Below are 9,536 nucleotides of genomic sequence, written 5' to 3' on the forward strand. Positions count from 1 at the left end.
AGTCATTTAAGCCTTTTCACAGTGAGATCTATGCGATATGGCCGAGAAATGTAATTTTGATGTTAAATCCCAAACCGCTGCGCAGAAGTCAACTAAACTTCACCCAATAGTGTATTGTATCACATTCTAGTAGTTACATTTGAAAATTTCGTTCTAGGACATTTGGTTTGAGCGCAATCATTAAACTTAATTAAAAAAGTCATTTAAGCCTTTTCACAGTGAGATCTATGCGATATGGCCGAGAAATGTAATTTTGATGTTAACTCCCAAACCGCTGCGCAGAAGTCAACCAAACTTCACCCAATAGTGTATTGTATCACAATCTAGTAGTTACATTTGAAAATTTTGTTCTAGGACATTTTGTTTGAACGCAATCATCAAACTTAATTAAAAAAGTCATTTAAGCCTTTTCACAGTGAGATCTATGCGATATGGCCGAGAAATGTAATTTTGATGTTAACTCCCAAACCGCTGCGCAGAAGTCAACCAAACTTCACCCAATAGTGTATTGTATCACAATCTAGTAGTTACATTTGAAAATTTTGTTCTAGGAAATTTTGTTTGAGCGCAATCCTCAAACTTAGGTCAAAAAAGCCATTTAAGCCTTTTCACAGTGAGATCTATGCGATATGGCCGAGAAATGTAATTTTAATGTTAACTCCCAAACCGCTGCGCAGAAGTCAACCAAACTTCACCCAATAGTGTATTGTATCACAATCTAGAAGTTACATTTGAAAATTTTGTTCTAGGAAATTTTGTTTGAGCGCAATCCTCAAACTTAGGTCAAAAAAGCCATTTAAGCCTTTTCACAGTGAGATCTATGCGATATGGCCGAGAAATGTAATTTTGATGTTAACTCCCAAACCGCTGCGCAGAAGTCAACCAAACTTCATCCATTAGTGTATTGTATCACAATCTAGTAATTACATGTGGAAATTTGGTTCTAGGACATTTGATTTGAGCGCAATCCTCAAACTTAGGTCAAAAAAGCCATTTAAGCCTTCTCACAGTGAGATCTATGCGATATGGCCGAGAAATGTAATTTTGATGTTAACTCCCAAACCGCTGCGCAGAAGTCAACCAAACTTCACCCAATAGTGTATTGTATCACAATCTAGTAGTTACATTTGAAAATTTTGTTCTAGGACATTTTGTTTGAACGCAATCATCAAACTTAATTAAAAAAGTCATTTAAGCCTTTTCACAGTGAGATCTATGCGATATGGCCGAGAAATGTAATTTTGATGTTAACTCCCAAACCGCTGCGCAGAAGTCAACCAAACTTCATCCATTAGTGTATTGTATCACAATCTAGTAGTTACATGTGGAAATTTGGTTATTGGACATTTGATTTGAGCGCAATCCTCAAACTTAGGTCAAAAAAGCCATTTAAGCCTTTTCACAGTGAGATCTATGCGATATGGCCGAGAAATGTAATTTTGATGTTAACTCCCAAACCGCTGCGCAGAAGTCAACTAAACTTCACCCAATAGTGTATTGTATCACATTCTAGTAGTTACATTTGAAAATTTCGTTCTAGGACATTTGGTTTGAGCGCAATCATTAAACTTAATTAAAAAAGTCATTTAAGCCTTTTCACAGTGAGATCTATGCGATATGGCCGAGAAATGTAATTTTGATGTTAACTCCCAAACCGCTGCGCAGAAGTCAACCAAACTTCACCCAATAGTGTATTGTATCACAATCTAGTAGTTACATTTGAAAATTTTGTTCTAGGACATTTTGTTTGAACGCAATCATCAAACTTAATTAAAAAAGTCATTTAAGCCTTTTCACAGTGAGATCTATGCGATATGGCCGAGAAATGTAATTTTGATGTTAACTCCCAAACCGCTGCGCAGAAGTCAACCAAACTTCACCCAATAGTGTATTGTATCACAATCTAGTAGTTACATTTGAAAATTTTGTTCTAGGAAATTTTGTTTGAGCGCAATCCTCAAACTTAGGTCAAAAAAGCCATTTAAGCCTTTTCACAGTGAGATCTATGCGATATGGCCGAGAAATGTAATTTTGATGTTAACTCCCAAACCGCTGCGCAGAAGTCAACCAAACTTCACCCAATAGTGTATTGTATCACAATCTAGTAGTTACATTTGAAAATTTTGTTCTAGGACATTTTGTTTGAACGCATTCATCAAACTTAATTAAAAAAGTCATTTAAGCCTTTTCACAGTGAGATCTATGCGATATGGCCGAGAAATGTAATTTTGATGTTAAATCCCAAACCGCTGCGCAGAAGTCAACTAAACTTCACCCAATAGTGTATTGTATCACATTCTAGTAGTTACATTTGAAAATTTCGTTCTAGGACATTTGGTTTGAGCGCAATCATTAAACTTAATTAAAAAAGTCATTTAAGCCTTTTCACAGTGAGATCTATGCGATATGGCCGAGAAATGTAATTTTGATGTTAACTCCCAAACCGCTGCGCAGAAGTCAACCAAACTTCATCCATTAGTGTATTGTATCACAATCTAGTAGTTACATGTGGAAATTTGGTTATTGGACATTTGATTTGAGCGCAATCCTCAAACTTAGGTCAAAAAAGCCATTTAAGCCTTTTCACAGTGAGATCTATGCGATATGGCCGAGAAATGTAATTTTGATGTTAACTCCCAAACCGCTGCGCAGAAGTCAACCAAACTTCACCCATTAGTGTATTGTATCACAATCTAGTAGTTACATGTGGAAATTTGGTTCTAGGACATTTGATTTGAGCGCAATCCTCAAACTTAGGTCAAAAAAGCCATTTAAGCCTTCTCACAGTGAGATCTATGCGATATGGCCGAGAAATGTAATTTTGATGTTAACTCCCAAACCGCTGCGCAGAAGTCAACCAAACTTCACCCAATAGTGTATTGTATCACAATCTAGTAGTTACATTTGAAAATTTTGTTCTAGGACATTTTGTTTGAACGCAATCATCAAACTTAATTAAAAAAGTCATTTAAGCCTTTTCACAGTGAGATCTATGCGATATGGCCGAGAAATGTAATTTTGATGTTAACTCCCAAACCGCTGCGCAGAAGTCAACCAAACTTCATCCATTAGTGTATTGTATCACAATCTAGTAGTTACATGTGGAAATTTGGTTATTGGACATTTGATTTGAGCGCAATCCTCAAACTTAGGTCAAAAAAGCCATTTAAGCCTTTTCACAGTGAGATCTATGCGATATGGCCGAGAAATGTAATTTTGATGTTAACTCCCAAACCGCTGCGCAGAAGTCAACTAAACTTCACCCAATAGTGTATTGTATCACATTCTAGTAGTTACATTTGAAAATTTCGTTCTAGGACATTTGGTTTGAGCGCAATCATTAAACTTAATTAAAAAAGTCATTTAAGCCTTTTCACAGTGAGATCTATGCGATATGGCCGAGAAATGTAATTTTGATGTTAACTCCCAAACCGCTGCGCAGAAGTCAACCAAACTTCACCCAATAGTGTATTGTATCACAATCTAGTAGTTACATTTGAAAATTTTGTTCTAGGACATTTTGTTTGAACGCAATCATCAAACTTAATTAAAAAAGTCATTTAAGCCTTTTCACAGTGAGATCTATGCGATATGGCCGAGAAATGTAATTTTGATGTTAACTCCCAAACCGCTGCGCAGAAGTCAACCAAACTTCACCCAATAGTGTATTGTATCACAATCTAGTAGTTACATTTGAAAATTTTGTTCTAGGAAATTTTGTTTGAGCGCAATCCTCAAACTTAGGTCAAAAAAGCCATTTAAGCCTTTTCACAGTGAGATCTATGCGATATGGCCGAGAAATGTAATTTTGATGTTAACTCCCAAACCGCTGCGCAGAAGTCAACCAAACTTCACCCAATAGTGTATTGTATCACAATCTAGTAGTTACATTTGAAAATTTTGTTCTAGGACATTTTGTTTGAACGCATTCATCAAACTTAATTAAAAAAGTCATTTAAGCCTTTTCACAGTGAGATCTATGCGATATGGCCGAGAAATGTAATTTTGATGTTAAATCCCAAACCGCTGCGCAGAAGTCAACTAAACTTCACCCAATAGTGTATTGTATCACATTCTAGTAGTTACATTTGAAAATTTCGTTCTAGGACATTTGGTTTGAGCGCAATCATTAAACTTAATTAAAAAAGTCATTTAAGCCTTTTCACAGTGAGATCTATGCGATATGGCCGAGAAATGTAATTTTGATGTTAACTCCCAAACCGCTGCGCAGAAGTCAACCAAACTTCACCCAATAGTGTATTGTATCACAATCTAGTAGTTACATTTGAAAATTTTGTTCTAGGACATTTTGTTTGAACGCAATCATCAAACTTAATTAAAAAAGTCATTTAAGCCTTTTCACAGTGAGATCTATGCGATATGGCCGAGAAATGTAATTTTGATGTTAACTCCCAAACCGCTGCGCAGAAGTCAACCAAACTTCACCCAATAGTGTATTGTATCACAATCTAGTAGTTACATTTGAAAATTTTGTTCTAGGAAATTTTGTTTGAGCGCAATCCTCAAACTTAGGTCAAAAAAGCCATTTAAGCCTTTTCACAGTGAGATCTATGCGATATGGCCGAGAAATGTAATTTTGATGTTAACTCCCAAACCGCTGCGCAGAAGTCAACCAAACTTCATCCATTAGTGTATTGTATCACAATCTAGTAATTACATGTGGAAATTTGGTTCTAGGACATTTGATTTGAGCGCAATCCTCAAACTTAGGTCAAAAAAGCCATTTAAGCCTTCTCACAGTGAGATCTATGCGATATGGCCGAGAAATGTAATTTTGATGTTAACTCCCAAACCGCTGCGCAGAAGTCAACCAAACTTCACCCAATAGTGTATTGTATCACAATCTAGTAGTTACATTTGAAAATTTTGTTCTAGGACATTTTGTTTGAACGCAATCATCAAACTTAATTAAAAAAGTCATTTAAGCCTTTTCACAGTGAGATCTATGCGATATGGCCGAGAAATGTAATTTTGATGTTAACTCCCAAACCGCTGCGCAGAAGTCAACCAAACTTCATCCATTAGTGTATTGTATCACAATCTAGTAGTTACATGTGGAAATTTGGTTATTGGACATTTGATTTGAGCGCAATCCTCAAACTTAGGTCAAAAAAGCCATTTAAGCCTTTTCACAGTGAGATCTATGCGATATGGCCGAGAAATGTAATTTTGATGTTAACTCCCAAACCGCTGCGCAGAAGTCAACCAAACTTCACCCATTAGTGTATTGTATCACAATCTAGTAGTTACATGTGGAAATTTGGTTCTAGGACATTTGATTTGAGCGCAATCCTCAAACTTAGGTCAAAAAAGCCATTTAAGCCTTTTCACAGTGAGATCTATGCGATATGGCCGAGAAATGTAATTTTGATGTTCACTCCCAAACCGCTGCGCAGAAGTCAACCAAACTTCACCCAATAGTGTATTGTATCACATTCTAGTAGTTACATTTGAAAATTTCGTTCTAGGACATTTGGTTTGAGCGCAATCATTAAACTTAGGTCAAAAAAGCCATTTAAGCCTTTTCACAGTGAGACCTATGCGATATGGCCGAGAAATGTAATTTATGATGTTAACTCCCAAACTTCTGCGCAGAAGTCAACCAAACTTCACCCAATAGTGTATTGTATCACAATCTAGTAGTTACATTTGAAAATTTTGTTCTAGGAAATTTTGTTTGAGCGCAATCATCAAACTTAATTAAAAAAGTCATTTAAGCCTTTTCACAGTGAGATCTATGCGATATGGCTGAGAAATGTAATTTTGATGTTAACTCCCAAACCGCTGCGCAGAAGTCAACCAAACTTCACCCATTAGTGTATTGTATCACAATCTAGTAGTTACATGTGAAAATTTGGTTCTAGGAATTTTGATTTGAGCGCAATCCTCAAACTTAGGTCAAAAAAGCCATTTAAGCCTTTTCACAGTGAGATCTATGCGATATGGCCGAGAAATGTAATTTTGATGTTAACTCCCAAACCGCTGCGCAGAAGTCAACCAAACTTCACCCAATAGTGTATTGTATCACATTCTAGTAGTTACATTTGAAAATTTCGTTCTAGGACATTTGGTTTGAGCGCAATTATTAAACTTAGGTCAAAAAAGCCATTTAAGCCTTTTCACAGTGAGATCTATGCGATATGGCCGAGAAATGTAATTTTGATGTTAACTCCCAAACCGCTGCGCAGACGTCAACCAAACTTCACCCAATAGTGTATTGTATCACAATCTAGTAGTTACATTTGAAAATTTTGTTCTAGGAAATTTTGTTTGAGCGCAATCATCAAACTTAATTAAAAAAGTCATTTAAGCCTTTTCACAGTGAGATCTATGCGATATGGCCGAGAAATGTAATTTTGATGTTAAATCCCAAACCGCTGCGCAGAAGTCAACTAAACTTCACCCAATAGTGTATTGTATCACATTCTAGTAGTTACATTTGAAAATTTCGTTCTAGGACATTTGGTTTGAGCGCAATCATTAAACTTAATTAAAAAAGTCATTTAAGCCTTTTCACAGTGAGATCTATGCGATATGGCCGAGAAATGTAATTTTGATGTTAAATCCCAAACCGCTGCGCAGAAGTCAACTAAACTTCACCCAATAGTGTATTGTATCACATTCTAGTAGTTACATTTGAAAATTTCGTTCTAGGACATTTGGTTTGAGCGCAATCATTAAACTTAATTAAAAAAGTCATTTAAGCCTTTTCACAGTGAGATCTATGCGATATGGCCGAGAAATGTAATTTTGATGTTAACTCCCAAACCGCTGCGCAGAAGTCAACCAAACTTCACCCAATAGTGTATTGTATCACAATCTAGTAGTTACATTTGAAAATTTTGTTCTAGGACATTTTGTTTGAACGCAATCATCAAACTTAATTAAAAAAGTCATTTAAGCCTTTTCACAGTGAGATCTATGCGATATGGCCGAGAAATGTAATTTTGATGTTAACTCCCAAACCGCTGCGCAGAAGTCAACCAAACTTCACCCAATAGTGTATTGTATCACAATCTAGTAGTTACATTTGAAAATTTTGTTCTAGGAAATTTTGTTTGAGCGCAATCCTCAAACTTAGGTCAAAAAAGCCATTTAAGCCTTTTCACAGTGAGATCTATGCGATATGGCCGAGAAATGTAATTTTGATGTTAACTCCCAAACCGCTGCGCAGAAGTCAACCAAACTTCATCCATTAGTGTATTGTATCACAATCTAGTAATTACATGTGGAAATTTGGTTCTAGGACATTTGATTTGAGCGCAATCCTCAAACTAAGGTCAAAAAAGCCATTTAAGCCTTTTCACAGTGAGATCTATGCGATATGGCCGAGAAATGTAATTTTGATGTTAACTCCCAAACCGCTGCGCAGAAGTCAACCAAACTTCACCCAATAGTGTATTGTATCACAATCTAGTAGTTACATTTGAAAATTTTGTTCTAGGACATTTTGTTTGAACGCAATCATCAAACTTAATTAAAAAAGTCATTTAAGCCTTTTCACAGTGAGATCTATGCGATATGGCCGAGAAATGTAATTTTGATGTTAACTCCCAAACCGCTGCGCAGAAGTCAACCAAACTTCACCCAATAGTGTATTGTATCACATTCTAGTAGTTACATTTGAAAATTTCGTTCTAGGACATTTGGTTTGAGCGCAATCATTAAACTTAGGTCAAAAAAGCCATTTAAGCCTTTTCACAGTGAGACCTATGCGATATGGCCGAGAAATGTAATTTATGATGTTAACTCCCAAACCGCTGCGCAGAAGTCAACCAAACTTCACCCAATAGTGTATTGTATCACAATCTAGTAGTTACATTTGAAAATTTTGTTCTAGGAAATTTTGTTTGAGCGCAATCATCAAACTTAATTAAAAAAGTCATTTAAGCCTTTTCACAGTGAGATCTATGCGATATGGCCGAGAAATGTAATTTTGATGTTAACTCCCAAACCGCTGCGCAGAAGTCAACCAAACTTCACCCATTAGTGTATTGTATCACAATCTAGTAGTTACATGTGTAAATTTGGTTCTAGGAATTTTGATTTGAGCGCAATCCTCAAACTTAGGTCAAAAAAGCCATTTAAGCCTTTTCACAGTGAGATCTATGCGATATGGCCGAGAAATGTAATTTTGATGTTAACTCCCAAACCGCTGCGCAGAAGTCAACCAAACTTCACCCAATAGTGTATTGTATCACATTCTAGTAGTTACATTTGAAAATTTCGTTCTAGGACATTTGGTTTGAGCGCAATTATTAAACTTAGGTCAAAAAAGCCATTTAAGCCTTTTCACAGTGAGATCTATGCGATATGGCCGAGAAATGTAATTTTGATGTTAACTCCCAAACCGCTGCGCAGAAGTCAACCAAACTTCACCCAATAGTGTATTGTATCACATTCTAGTAGTTACATTTGAAAATTTCGTTCTAGGACATTTGGTTTGAGCGCAATCATTAAACTTAGGTCAAAAAAGCCATTTAAGCCTTTTCACAGTGAGATCTATGCGATATGGCCGAGAAATGTAATTTTGATGTTAACTCCCAAACCGCTGCGCAGACGTCAACCAAACTTCACCCAATAGTGTATTGTATCACAATCTAGTAGTTACATTTGAAAATTTTGTTCTGGGAAATTTTGTTTGAGCGCAATCCTCAAACTTAGGTCAAAAAAGCCATTTAAGCCTTTTCACAGTGAGATCTATGCGATATGGCCGAGAAATGTAATTTTGATGTTAAATCCCAAACCGCTGCGCAGAAGTCAACTAAACTTCACCCAATAGTGTATTGTATCACATTCTAGTAGTTACATTTGAAAATTTCGTTCTAGGACATTTGGTTTGAGCGCAATCATTAAACTTAATTAAAAAAGTCATTTAAGCCTTTTCACAGTGAGATCTATGCGATATGGCCGAGAAATGTAATTTTGATGTTAACTCCCAAACCGCTGCGCAGAAGTCAACCAAACTTCACCCAATAGTGTATTGTATCACAATCTAGTAGTTACATTTGAAAATTTTGTTCTAGGACATTTTGTTTGAACGCAATCATCAAACTTAATTAAAAAAGTCATTTAAGCCTTTTCACAGTGAGATCTATGCGATATGGCCGAGAAATGTAATTTTGATGTTAACTCCCAAACCGCTGCGCAGAAGTCAACCAAACTTCACCCAATAGTGTATTGTATCACAATCTAGTAGTTACATTTGAAAATTTTGTTCTAGGAAATTTTGTTTGAGCGCAATCCTCAAACTTAGGTCAAAAAAGCCATTTAAGCCTTTTCACAGTGAGATCTATGCGATATGGCCGAGAAATGTAATTTTGATGTTAACTCCCAAACCGCTGCGCAGAAGTCAACCAAACTTCACCCAATAGTGTATTGTATCACAATCTAGTAGTTACATTTGAAAATTTTGTTCTAGGACATTTTGTTTGAACGCATTCATCAAACTTAATTAAAAAAGTCATTTAAGCCTTTTCACAGTGAGATCTATGCGATATGGCCGAGAAATGTAA

This window comes from Corythoichthys intestinalis, unplaced genomic scaffold, assembly GCF_030265065.1.
Source record: "Corythoichthys intestinalis isolate RoL2023-P3 unplaced genomic scaffold, ASM3026506v1 HiC_scaffold_24, whole genome shotgun sequence".
NCBI classification, from domain to species: domain Eukaryota; kingdom Metazoa; phylum Chordata; class Actinopteri; order Syngnathiformes; family Syngnathidae; genus Corythoichthys; species Corythoichthys intestinalis.